The following is a 14689-nucleotide window of genomic DNA, read 5'->3' on the forward strand; positions in this document are numbered from 1 at the left end:
TCATATGGTCGTTTGGCCGTTTACCATCTGCGCTACTGTTGAAACAGTATATGAAACTGTCAATTTATAGTTAACTATTATTAGTGAGACCATCGCTACAATAACACTTATTCTCTTCAATTATAACAGATGTGGTCTACGTATGGTCCATGATTATGCGGGATGTAAACCAAGCCGGTTTCACTCAATCAAACGCAGCGCACTCTGGGATAGATTCTTATTAAATTTGCCTATTCCAGTTTATCTCGAAGTGATGGCAACCGTGGATCGTTTTTGACGTAGAACTACGTCTGTCTTTTCTATATTGGGGTACACTTTAAAATAGCAAAAAATCGAAAAACGTCACGAAAATATGATAGACTTTGATCGTTAATATCTCAGCCATTTCTCAATGGATTTTCAATTTTCTTGGATCATTCGATCAAGGAAAAGTCAACGCTTTCTACCCGATGTACAATGAAGTCGTTTTTTACGCGGTTGTTTTTTACACGAATCGCTTTTTATGCGATTTTTTTTCACTCGAATTTCGGGATTTCTGCGGGTCATTCAGACATACTTTGGAATTTACGCGGGGCTTAACTTTGTTTTAATTCACGTGGCCCATATCATCCGCGTAATCAATGACTCCAGTGTATTACAATATAAACGTATGATAATATTTAGTATTGAAACTTGCTAACAGTTTAGGGATTGGTTTCGGTGAATCAGTCAATCTCATAAGTGCATTGCAAGCTTCTTCTTCCATAGCACTTCATTTCTCGCTTAACTTTTCAAAAGGACCTAAGTAACATTTTTTTCATGAATTAATTTGAATAGCGCAATCAACAGAACAACATGGAAGCTATTGATTGCACTATTCAAATTAATTCATGAAAAAAATGTTACTTAGGACCTTTTGAAAAGTTAAGCGAGATTTCAACTGGAACTTGGCCTACTTTTTAACTTAGTAATCTATTAGTATTTCTTTAGTTATTAATTAAAAGCTCTCCTTGCCCGCCATTGCATTAGTATGTATCTTGTGTGGTAAATACAATGAATACACTACGCCCAGGGTGTGAGAAAGTTTCCCACCCGAAATATCCTAGATCGGATCGTGAATCGATCTCGCCATCTCCGGATTCTGCGCCTTTGTTCTCAAGGCTAACTGGGAACCTCAAGCCGGCATAGACGTCTAATTAATGCAACTTACAGGACTTTTAACTCGTTTCAGCTAACTTACACGCGCGTTTTCTCTATAAAGCATGGGGGCGTTTGACGACAGCTGCTCGCTTACGTCTATTGATGCCAGTAGAGGGGCTGGTAATCTTTCTTCGGCTCATTTTCACTGATTCCTTGGTGTCTGCTGGAGTAAATGCAAAGTCCGATTCCTCACGTGAAGGAATGATAATTATTATCAATAAACTCTCAAACTGTCAAGCAGCGGCCAAGGCAGCGCAGCGGTACACTATCAGCCAGATTTTTGGAATTATCATTTGATAACTTCGCAGGTGTGAAAAGTAGGCGAGTTGTTATCGGCGATAACTTTTCAAATCTTGCAACACAAAATTATTATTTTAATGTAAGCCAAACTAATGTAAGCCAAACTAAAAAAAGTAGCATTCACCAATAATGCTTTGAATCAAGATACAATTATCGAACAATTCTTACTCTCTAGCGAGTTTTTATTAATTGATAATTTGGATATGTGATCGTTTGAGAGTGTTATTCATCCTCGTTCATTTGAAAAAATATTTTTATCATCCTTTTTAAATGTTAGTCTAAAATCTCACTCAATCTCAGGAGAGCAGAATAAACAGCGAAAACAGATTCACCCTGGGCTTGAAACACGCTTGCTATGGTCTCATCGAACAGAAAAGTCGAAAACCTGTACATTACATACAGCTACGTAGTTATACGTCACCTTTGCGTACAACCCGATTGGGCTGCACCTTTAAGTTTTTCCTTTACAGTGGTTGCTATAGCCGCTGCAACTAAATACGTTCCACAGACAAATTTTTGTGCGCGCCACTTTGACAGCTCTTGACAGCCAGCTGCCACACCGTTCCGTTGTTTGTGGAACCACGGTTTTCATTCTCGGAGCAGCGCATCAGCAGATTCGCGACTGTGTCCGTGTCGTCCTGGTGAATGAGATAAGAGTGAGTGTTGAGTGCGCTGTGGTTGCAGAAGGAAAAATCCATCGCCCATGTCAAAAACACTAAAACGCACCGAAAAAACTGAACTTTTGCCCCCATCGTGCCGTTGTGGGCACCATTATTAGAAGCAAGGGTGTTTCCATTGTGCGTTGAAGAAACAATGGGGTGTAGCGTTTTGCGCGTTTGTTGAAAAAGTTCATTGTCGCCGTGGTGATTTCGGATGAAGAAGAAAAAAGAAAAGAAAAGGTGCTCCTTTGCTGTGTAATCGTCGGTGTTTGTGTGTGAAACGTAAGTTTGCGTGCACAGTCTATGCACTGCTGGGTTGAAGATGGTCAAAATTTGTGAAATTCCAATTTAAAGTTTTCAATTTTTATCTAGTAATGGGTTAAAAACCTAGTTAGCGGCTTGATTTTTCTTCAATTTTCCTGAACTAGATTGTAATAAAATAAATACTTTCAATTTGTTTACAATTTTTTCACCATTGCTTAGGTATTAAATCAAGCATAAGTAATTTGTAATTTTATTCATTCAGTTTTACGTGACTCTTTATACTAATGACACACTGATGGTATTCGTACCATGGTACAAGTTGTACCACAGGTGTGTCGCCTTGTACCATGCTGGTACAACGTGGAAAACCATGGTACAATATGTACTAGGGTATATAACCGTGGTATACCACGGTCCTTGTACCACCAGTGTGTCTTTAGTATTAGGTAGGGGATAAGACGGCTTTGGCAGATTTTGTTTTATTATTGTCAGAGGGGTTTTTGTTGACCAAATTTTATGAAGTTTGGCCACAATATTCTTTGATATGCAAAGAATGTTTAGGCCAAATTTGAGCATAATTGGTTATAGAAAACCCCCTGGCAATAATAGAACAAAACCTGTCAAAGCCGTAATTTCCCCTACATACCTTATTTTCAGCGCAAAAGCATAAGCGTATGGGCAAGCGTAGAGTTACAAAGCGGGGATAAATTAATTATTCATTCTTATAAATAGCTTTTTTAGTTTTGATTGTTTTCAATGTTTTACTAGTTTTTTAAACAATTGATCCGATAATCATTTGTTTGAGAAACTGCATATATCCATTTTACACAATTTCGAGAAAACACAAAAAAACTGGAGTGAGAGTAAAAACGTACGAATCGAGAGTTTCGGTTCAGTTGCGCAATGATGCCCCTGTTTTTTTCTTCCTAATTTAACCTAATCTTCGATATAGATCAATGGTTTTTGGGCACTTCCAGTGTGAAAATTGCATGCAGTACTCCATAATTGCTCTTCAAGTTGCGTGCACATATGTTATTTTTCAAACAAACGAATTTGCCTAGTAAATGGAATACTATGTCCGCACTAGGGCCTTGTAACATATTATTCGGCTATCTTGATGAGCTTTCTTTTGTCGGTAATTTGAATAACCGGCCGTAGTGCGAACATAGTAGTTATTAGTGGCAAATGTTTCCCTAAGAGGAAAAGCATTCTGAGAAAACAAACATTCAAAATTTTCATCTCAATATATATAATGTTCAATATGACTTTTGGTACAAACCTTAATGAAATCGTGTGCTAAACATTTGGAGAAATTGTTCATTCTTTTCTGCGTTAACTATTTCATACCATAGCATTTTCTTTCCATTCCGAGAGCTCATCCATAGATCTGTGAACAAGTAGTTTTCATTTTCTGTTCTAAGTTGGTATCACTTTTAGCATCGTAATCGTAAAACGCAACTTTATAATCAGAAACTTTGATATTGCCGAGAAAGTTCAGGCTAAAAAAAGATGAGCAAAATTTGTTCGTTCGGCCGTGCCGCTGCAATCCAAAATTAGGCAAATTTAGTTTTTGACCATCGTTTGAACGAATATCTCCCGCAGTGCAACGTTTGTGTGTGTGAAGCAACTGTCAAAAATGATCGAAGCAGAAGAAAAGTAGTGGAAAAAATAGAAAATAATGTGCGGTGCTGGTTGAAGAGAGAAGAAGCAGCAGCAGACGGTCGCGCCGCAGCGAGATTGACGTGCAAAGAAAAGGCCTCCATCGAAGACGACGGAAAACGGTGGTGGCTGCTGAAAATCGGTGGAAAGGGAGGAATTTTCGCCTCTGTTCGGTACGTGCTTATTTTCAATGTGTGTCTAAAAGTGTGGTGAAAATAAAGGAAAATAAAATGTCAGCGAAATAAGTGCATAATTCCGTTCCACCGGAAGCCAGTCCGTGTCCGCGTCTTACAGTTTTTTGTGTGTGTCCGCCATATCCGGGTAGTGGCTGCAAAACTTTGCTGAGAAAGTGACCAGAGGAAGTGTTTTTTGGGACACGACTCTAAAGAGGTTTTTCACCTTGTCTCTAGCGTCGGGACGCGAGCGAACTTGAAAAATCGTCTATTTTCGGAGGAGCCAAACACTTCGCAGGAGGAACGGCTCCTAAAAAATCAGGAGGAATTTGCCGGACAGCACGGGGAGGAAGAGTGGGAGGTGAACAACACTTCAGTTGCGTGCGAGGTAAGTTTTCTTCTTTCTTTAGATCCGCGTGCGAATTTTGTCGGAACTACCCGAAAAAGAAAAGAAGCAGCAGGGTTTGTGAGTGTGGTGCTCTGACATACATTTTGCTTCGGATATTTTCCTCGGTCAGGTGCCCACAAAAATCTCGAATTGAAAGTATCGAAAATCAGACGATATCTCCCCTGTTCGTTCGCTCGTTGTCGCCATCGGGTGAACGTAAAAAATGGTCGTCGCTCCGCTTTTGTTGACTCTATTGATTAGAACAATAACACTTTGCTGGGCATTGTCTGTGTTGGAATTCCGGGTTCAAATTAGTTAATCTCGAAGTGACTCCATTTTTATTGCACGAAACAATTTGCCAATTTTCATCTTTTGTACTGATGATGACCCGCCCCGATTCGTTGAATTTGATTGGAAAATTTGCCTATTGAAACAAGTTCAATTCAATTTATTACACAATTTGGCTTAGTTAAATATCTGCCTCAACGATTCGGTCGGAACAATGAAAGTTGCATTTTGATAAAATTGTCTTTTACATTCGGCTTGGTTGGAACAATGCGCTCATAAGCTAAACGGATCCGCCGTGCATTCCGGCAGCCCCCTCGTAGTCGCGGGATCATCATTCCTCATTTCGGATACACATGTTATGAGCTCTGTTATGTGAATATTTTCGCACTCCTCAATAACTCGCTCGGCTCGGTCTGTCTGTTTTTGCTATTGTCGTTTTCGGTCGATTCGAGAGCGGCGATGGCCGTGTTTGGAAATTTATCGTAGATTTGCCTTGATTACGTTTGGGCGTAATCACGTTTTCGAATTTGCTGCAGATGCGGAATATGATTCGCTGTTTTGATAGGGGAAAAGAAACATGTTTTCGATAAAGAAATTTAACATGACTAATCAAATCAATAAATAAGTTTGGACTTCTACGCTCTTTCAGGTTATCATTGAGCTGATTATGATTATGATTATGCATAATAAACCCGTTAACCTTCCGGGACTCGCATGGTCCTGGATCACTCATGCAGTCCCGGCCCTCTTGTGAACGACAAGCGAGCTTTTTTCGAAGCTGTTGTACTTTTTACAACGGTGCGAGTCCCGGAAGGTTAAGTAAACGCCATGAGAACTAAGAACTAGAATAAGTTAACAGCCCCAATAAAGCCGCAATACACAAACTTGGCTAGCCTTTCAACCCGTCGTTATTAGCTTCCCAACAGTGGTTTGTTGAAGGGTTTTCATATTACTGTTCATGAATTTTTAATTTTTTATGCTCTTGAGTAAACAGGATAGGTCCAGGGGATCTGTTATAAACTGTATCGGGACTGATCTGCGATTTGGGCGTAACTTATTTTGTAAACAAACATTGTTTTATCGTTTCCGTAGAATGTAAGCGTTTTTCTCCAAAACTATTTTCCTTATCTGATAGAGGAATGAGTCTGTCTGATACATATCGTGGTTTTCTCAGGAAATGCTTGTATCAGCAGAAATTAGCCTTCCAATGTTTGTTTACAAAATAAGTTACGCCCAAATCGCGAATCAGTTCCAGTATAATATAAATTGATCTGTTTAGATAGATCTTTTGAATTCTACTTGCACTTCCTAGTGCTGCGAGGTAACCAAAAGTAAGTAAGAAATTCCCGAGCAGAGAATTAAAACAAAATGATAAGTTTTCATTATGATAATAATTATATGGAGCAAAAACAAAGAAAAATATTTTAATTCGATATTATTTTGATATTTGAATCATATAGTTATATTAAAATACTGAAATCTTGTTCAGTAACATGTTTGATTGAACTCATTGAGATTAGTTAGTATTTAGTTATTTTCTAAACGCTTTGAAAACAAAAAATATCTAATTCAGTTCTCAACTAGTTTTAAATTATTTGAGATGATACTTATTTACTTATGGATCCTGTACACCTCCGGTGGTGCAAAGGGCCGACTTGAAAGATCTCCATCCTGAGCGTTGCCCGGCTATCGCTTTAACCTGTTGCCAGGTTAGATTTCGGTCGACTTCTTTTATTTCTTTATTGAGGCTTCGCCGCCATGAGCCTCTGGGTCTGCCTCTGCTGCGATGTCCCGCTGGGTTCCAGTCTAATGCTTGTTTACAGATTTCGTTTCCGCCCCTACGTAGAGTGTGGCCGACCCAGCCCCACTTCCGATCCCGAATTTGTGTTGCTATCGGCCTCTGGTGACAACGACGATGGAGCTCGTTGTTTGAGATTTGAGATGATATCCAAAGAAAAATAAAATTTGTTTAAAATTTGATATCAAATGATTTTTATTTAAGTACACTAGCCCCGTTCGATAACTGCAACGCATTTTATACGTCAAATGGTTGTCAGTCGACGTCAGAAGGAATCAAAGTGCATCTGATTGTGCAGCGCAAAGCAGCTGTCATTGAGTTTGACATCGTTTTGAAGACTAATTAATGATTTGAGTGTATTACTTCTACGTGAAGTTAAACGATTTACAATGATATGGAAATACTAATATCTTATTCCAAACTTAGACGTACATGTTCATGATAGAATTAGAGGCGAAAGTAATTGTTAGTTTCGTTACGATACGGCAGGCATGAAGAATGTTTTTATAGAGGTCGATTCGAAAGCGAGTGGAGGGTAATATTTGTGATGGTACAAATCTCACGACCTTTCTCCTGCCAAACTTCCGTATGAACGGGAGGGATGAATGACAGTGTGGAAGCCAGTGGAGATATATCAGCTTTAACTACTTTAGACTACTTTAACAAATAAATACAAACAATAAAATAGAATAAATGCAAGAATAGTTTCCACTTTTAACCAATAACTTAGGCAAACAAAGTAATTCAACGAACGCAGACCCAATCCTTCTGACCATAAAGACAAGAATGACATCGTACAGATCCATCTATATGATTAAGAATGAGATAATGGAAGAGAATATCATTGAAAATTTTAAATATGTCTTTTGAGCCAGTTCAACAGTGTCTATGGACGACATGATCCTTGTACGACTGGAGAACTGCTTCAAAAGTTATTAACTTGTGATTTTGATGATCCGGGGATTGAATACTTTCTTATATTTGATAAAAAAAACTTCCAATTCGGTTTCTACGATGAAGCATTGGACTCTGGCAATAAAATGACTTAAAAATATTACGAAGTTAGTTATTCCCTCCGATTCAGTTGCAACAGCGTCTTCTTGGACGACATGCTCCGTGTACGGCTGGCAAACTGCTTTGAAAGGAATTATGCAACGGTATCATCAAAGAGGTTCTACCAGAGACGTAAAGATCGACCATTAGAGTTTCTAAGCCCGTCGTCAAATTGAAGCTCATGTAATGTTTGGAAACTCATGACCTGTTGGATCTTGTTTGGAGGCGATTCCGATGCTATTAAGACCATCATAGGCCCATAAAGATAGTATGGCCATCCAGAAACCACGTGGTCATATTTTTGAAGATTTTCAACCCCCCCTCCCCCCATGTGGCTTATCGTGGTCATTCAATGTAATCTTAGAGATGCAAATAAAACTTCCTACTGTTGTTTCTTTTGAGTAGCACCCCTGTAGAAATTTCAGTATTGTTTTCAGAATCATCAATATTAGAAATAAATAATCATAAATTTTTTTTTTAAATTATTCATTGCTAATATTATTATTCATATTAATTATATTATTCATGAAAATTTTGTATTTTTTCGTTGAACATTTTGATTTGTTTATGGAAAATTCTTATTTCATAATTGCAATTTTTGCTTTTACAAGTGCTAATTTATTATTGTTGTGTGTATTATTGTTCTTTATTGGCAATTTCCTATTTTATTATGGACATTTTCTATTTTTTCTCTACTAAAGAGATTTTCAATCCAGAGCAGGCTCATCTCTCAAAATTTCTAATTCTTCATTGAAATTTTATTTTGATGTCGACTCGTGGAAGCCAATGATGCCATACTAAAAATATTTTCTCGGTCACTCTGATGGTTCTTTGGAATAATTTTCCAAGGAACTTCTATTCCACATTTCGAATATGCTTCAGTCAATGGTCCTTTCATAAGCGACTCGTAGAGGAATGGATGTATTATAGACCAATTATTAGTTTGGAGTTCGGATCATTCGATTTATCCAATTAACCAACTTATGAATGATGTATGATATAATATCCCAGTAGGTCCATTGGGTTGATATGACTTCAATTATTATTTATACAAGTTACTACAGACTTTTTAGGTTATACAAAACGTCCTGGAAGTCGTAATGTTTGAACTACTCAAGTCCGTGAACCCAGTGCTTCTAAGGCCCTACAAAAACAGTTTGCGAACAAACCTCATAGTCATTGTGCAACTTGCTGTTGACTCAAGATAATTTTAGGTACCTTGTCTCTTGGATCTCATGTTAATGAAAATTAGGATCACATGCTTATTTCATCGGATTGGGTATATACCGATGATGAGAACATTGCAAATGTCTTGATTGATCTGGTAGATTCGTGGGCTGAACTTAAGAGCATTTTGAAGTACCTTGAGCATCTCGTATTCCTGAATATTAATCACTGGCTTAACGTTCAGGATGACCCATCTGTTAAGAATGATTCAATCATTTAAACTTTATTTACACGCTCTTAGAATCGAAATCTTCCCAAGGTTTCGGATATCTGAGTTTTCATGGTCAGTCAAATTTGAGCTCCCTTATTTTTTTCTGTAAAGCCAATATCTAGATGAACAATTTTGCTGAAGAAAATGGTGGCATAGTTCTCTTTTGTGATTTTATAGACAATCTAAAACTCTGGGCATAATATGACCCATAATTCCTGAAAGGGTTGAGATTTGTTTTGGAATTCAAATTCAATCGTTATTATAACACTATTTTTCAACCTAGATTGTTTTAGGAATTGGAGAGTTTTTTTCTGGAACACTGCCACTTTTTTTCATATTGTAGGAATCTCCTTAGTTCTAAGACCCTTTTATGAATTTTAAAAGCATTTTATTTAGAATTTCATGTTAATTTTTTTAAATGCAAGCTTCTCTATGTCATAACCTTTTCATGCGCACTACTAGAATTTTGTGCAATCAGAACATTTAGCTGCATTATTAATTTTTTCGATCAATTATGATAATTATTCAATATCATAAAAACTAGGCTTCTTAAGCCTAAATTATTGCCAACATTTATTGCTTGGATTAGTTTTAAATTCCAAGATCTTCTTAATTTTCAAGAATAATTATTCTGGAGTTGCAAGAGAAACCTTTCGGAATATTGATAAGAAATTCTTCGGAGTCTCCCCGGAAAATCTTTAGAATTTCAACTTCATATTTACGATGAAAATTCCAATAAACATCAAATTCCGAAGAATTTCCAGTATAAAATAGAAAAAAAAATCCAGCTTACTTTTTTACAGAATCTCTAAAGATTTTTTTAAAATCCTGGGCAACTTTAATGGCAACGTTTTCCAAAAGAAATTCTTAGAAATTTTCAGCAGTTTTTTTTTTCTAATTTCCAAAAGAAATTATTCGGAATAGGGGAACGGTTCGCCACTTCATCTCATAGCTCCTATTTCCATCCCATCAAAAACAAAGCAATGGAAAGGAATTTGGTTTGTTTATTATTTTTGTGATTTTTTCCAGCAGTGAGCACGCATGTTGACAAAAAAAGCGACGAATTTGGTACCGTATTTCTTTGTTTAGCGATGAGATGGATATATGTACAGTGAGATGGAGATCGGAACATTTCCCCTATGTCAAAATATTTCCGATGGAAATTCCTAAGATTTTCCAGTAGAAAATCGAAAAAAGTTAATCTGAATCACCACTAATGAATTTCGAGGAAATTCCGATGTTTTTACAAGTGCTTTACAAGTACTTTTGAAGCATTTCCAGTAGGAATTCCTTAAAAAATTAAATCAAAATTTTAAAGATTTTCTGATGTGAAAATTCCTAAAACCTTCTAAATCATTTCCTGTGCATCTTTGCATGGTAAAGATTTAAAGCAATGTTTGGCTGAACCTACAAAGAAATCAAAATGACATCCCGAAGAAGAATGAATTCCCGATGAAATTTTGAAATGATTTCTGGTTCAAATTAAAAAAAACATGAACCTTGAGAATTCTAAAGATTTATTCTTTGAAAATCCATAGACTCTTCCGTGAAAATTCCAAATAATGCCTCGAATAAAAAAATACTTGGAAATTAAAAAAAAAATGTGATAGAATTCATAAAGAGCGTAAAAAGTATTCCAAAAATTTTTCATTTCAAAATTCCAAAATTGAAAAAAAAATATCAACGGAAATATCAAAGTGTTTCATGTGGCATTGGCTGTTTAATATCTCTTGGAAACTCAGAAGAATTTTTCTTGAAAAATTTAGAAGTCTTCTTCTTTTTCTATGGCTCTACATTCCAACTGGAAGTTGGTCTGCTTTTCATTGGCAGGGGGATTTTTTATGACTGATTATATGCACTTAAATTTGGCCCAAACATTCTTTGCATATCAAAAAATATAGTGACCAAATTTCATAAAATTCGGTCGACAAAAACCCCCTGCCAATAATAGAACAAAACCTGCCAAAGCCGTCTGTTCCCCTGTTTCCCACGGGACTGTTTTTAATTTTCAGACCGAATTCACATGGAATTTTTTCGGGGTTTTATGGAAAAAATTTCGGAATTAACACTGGAGATGTTTTGTTTTTTTTTCATTATCAATTTGTAGCAAAATTTCCAAGCAAAATTTTTCAGAGAGAATTATTCAAAAAAAAAAATCTGAATGCCAGCACTTTATCAGGATGGTATGAAGTAATGTCAAAGTTTTTACAGGAAATTTCTTTACTTGATTTTTCCTGAAAAATTCTTTTGAATTTTTCTTCTTAAGATTTTTTCTTGGATTATTGTAAAAACATGAACATTTTTCAAAATTGTAGCTGCAGTCCGCTGATGAAAAAGTGTCGGCGGCGTGATGCCAAAAACCATCTACGGCGGATTTTTTTTAAAATATTTTTCCATTTTTCCTTTCCAATTTATTTTGTGGAAATTGAGACTGAACCACAACCTGTTTTTTCGTTTATTTATGTATGGATATAGGATCTTAGTCTAAGATGGTCAAATAACGCAGATATGCATCGGCGTTGCGACCGACGTTGCGTTATCGATTTTTCTCGATGCACACCTACGTCTTTTTAACGCTGAGTTGAAAAGACGCTACGTGGGCATCGGCCCTTAGATGCGCTTTGCGTTAAATGATTTAATCATTAAATTTTAATGATTTGTATTTTTTACACCGCTATTGTTATTCACCAAAAGTTTTTCTTGAAAAAAACCCAGATTAATCCACCTAGCGGTGATGGCGCCTTTCTCGCGCAAAAAGGTAATAAATGTAGCCTTTACGCTCACACCTGGATGATGTACAAGAAAGGCAAAACAGTTACACCGTCTAATGTTATGATAGAAAATTTACACTAGTTGACGATAGATGCCGCTGCCAAAAGTTTCTCGAATTTCCTATGCTCGAATTTTGACTTTCGGACAATTTCATAGTACTATGAAACTGAACGAAGAGCATTCTTACGCCTAAATACGTGCAACACGAGCATCTTTATAGTACGATGAAACTCTTAATGGGAGCAAGCCACGGATAAACATTAAAAAGATTCATAGATGCAAGGCATTTTTCATAACACATTATTGTTCTATGTGACTATGTCTCATCACTATTTTAATATTATCTATTTTTTGCAATTTGCAATTATTATGAAATTCAATAGTGATCAACAGCGTTTTAGTCTCTGTCGGATGCAACTTGTTGCAAGAAAATCGTTTAAGAGTTTCTATGTGAAAATTTGGCTAATGTTTTTTATGGCATTTTGTGCACACACACACGCACACACATACACACACACACACGCACACACGGACAGACAGACATTTGTTCAGCTCATCGAGCTGAGTCGAATGGTATATAACACTATGGGTCTCCGGGACTTCTATCAAAAGTTCGAATTTGGAGTGAAATGATAGCCTTTCGGTACAACTTAGTTGTACGAGAAAGGCAAAAACCACGTGGTTCGAGAGCAACACCCCCCTCCCCCCATGTGGCTTATCGTGGTCATTTCCCAAACCCCCCTCCCCCCATATATGACCACGTGGTTTCTGGACGGCCCCTTCGGGGTTTTCTAGAACTTCCCTTGGCATAAAAGTATCATCGTGTTAGCCTCATGATAAACAAATGCAGAAATAGTATCTTGGCTTAGAAACCTCTCAGTTAATAACTGTGGAAGTGCTTAATGAACACTAATCTGCGAGGCGTCAATGTCCCAGTGTGGGGAGGTAATGCCAACGAAGAAGAAGAAGATTAATTATTAATTAATATGAAAGAGTCAGTTCTTGAATTTCATAAGCAGAATTTCAGAAGTTAGGAGCAGGTGATTGGTGTTACCCATATAAAAAGTTTGTGTAATTTAAGTGGAATATTGCCTGCCAAAAAAAAGACTGATGAGATTCGTGCGTATATAATCAAAAGCTCTCAAAGAATATCCACGTAAAAACGTAATTTGGGGCGATTCAAATATGACTTTTTGAGTTTTCCAGGACCGCCCCTCCCCCCTTTGTCACGCTTTTTGGTATACCTAGTATATGTACTGTCACAAAATCTTAGACCCCCTTTCACCCCTAAAACCTGTGACGTCATTATTGAACGATCCCTTTGAAGATTTTGCTTGAAGTAGAGTTTGTCTGATATTGTAAAACCTCGTTTAGAAGTTATAGTTTGCTAAGAAGTAAAAATCCTGTATTTTTTTATAATAAACCCTTGATAAGACATTATTCCGGTGAAGAATTCGACGTAAGAGACGCAAAAAAACAGTATAATCCACCTACCAGTGATGTTGCCTTTCTCGTGTTTAATAAAATGTATCGAAAAAAGCACATAAGAGAGGGCAAAACTGCACTTTAGGGAGATAGATTCAGGTATTCCCATCAATTCACATTTATTTGTGTTCATTCGAATGCATCGCAGCAGTTTAAAAAAAACTTTTTTTTTTCAATTTCGATTTTTTTTTTAAAGGTGACCAATGGGATTTTTTTTAATAAATCAGGAACGTAATGGCCGATTGGACCAATTTTCAATAGCAAAAAATTAGGAACGATTCCGCATCGAAGGCAACATGTTGCAAGCAAATTAGATAAGGCTAAAATAGCAAAAAGTGTGCCTCATTTTTTTTGCATACACACACATAAATACATACGCACATACAGACATCACCTCAATTCGTCGAGCTGAGTCGATTGGTATATACAGGGGTTAGACAAAACGATTGAAATAGGCCAAATTTTGTCGAAATTCAAATCAGCATAAGTTTGCGTAGAATAATCCGATAACGACAAAACCGAGACCATCAGAAGCGGACACTCTTCTTGTATTCTCTCTTTTAAAGTTGCAGATTGCTCCTTTAAGTTTCTGGTGAGAGCATAAAACATGATGAAAGTAAACGTCACATAAAATGACAATCCATTTTTAACATACCCTCGGAAATCCCAAAACATCTCCAGTAGTTGAAAGCCAATATGGGGACAGAATACTAGAAGAGTTGCCGCGTCCGTTGGATCCGATTTTATCAAAATCGGATTATTCTACGCAAAGTTATGCTGATTTGATTGAATTACGACAAAATGTTGCCTATCTCAACCTTTTTGCCTTTCTCGTATACAAAGTATACGTATAGTATCGCTCCAAAAACAAACTTTTTATAGAAGGCTCGGAGACTCAGCTCGACGAATTGAGGTGATGTCTGTGTGTGAGTGTGTGCGCACCAAAAGAGCAAAAAGTCTAGCTCACTTTTTTGTACTTACCCTACACCGCTTTCTTCGCAACAGATTGCATTCGACGCAGTATTCTGCCCCATTGTTTCCTATTGAAAATTGGCCGGATCGGACAATGGGCTTGGAAGCTATGGCCAAAATACGTTTTCTTTTAAAAAAGGGCGTTAAAAAGTCTTGCTCACTTTTTTTGTACTTACCCTTGACCGATTTCTTTGCAACAAATTGCATTCGACGCAAAATCCTGTTTCTTATTCAAAATTGGTCTGATTGGACTATGGGATC

General features: G+C 36.9%; 1 protein-coding gene across 2 annotated transcripts in view; it reads left to right on the forward strand.

The window, feature by feature from the left end:
* The first annotated feature begins 2017 nt into the window (after nt 1-2017).
* Nucleotides 2018-14689, forward strand: part of LOC134211403 (protein Smaug-like) — a 64521-nt gene continuing 51849 nt past the window's right edge. Inside the window, exons 1-2 of one of the 2 annotated variants that reach the window (XM_062688216.1) lie at nt 2018-2135; nt 4005-4622. The gene's annotated coding sequence lies outside the window, so the exon portion shown is untranslated. Of the gene's footprint in view, nt 2421-4004; nt 4623-14689 lie in introns of both variants that reach the window. The other variant, XM_062688215.1, reaches the window with a different exon arrangement.

The sequence above is a fragment of the Armigeres subalbatus genome, chromosome 2 (assembly GCF_024139115.2).
Source record: "Armigeres subalbatus isolate Guangzhou_Male chromosome 2, GZ_Asu_2, whole genome shotgun sequence".
NCBI classification, from domain to species: domain Eukaryota; kingdom Metazoa; phylum Arthropoda; class Insecta; order Diptera; family Culicidae; genus Armigeres; species Armigeres subalbatus.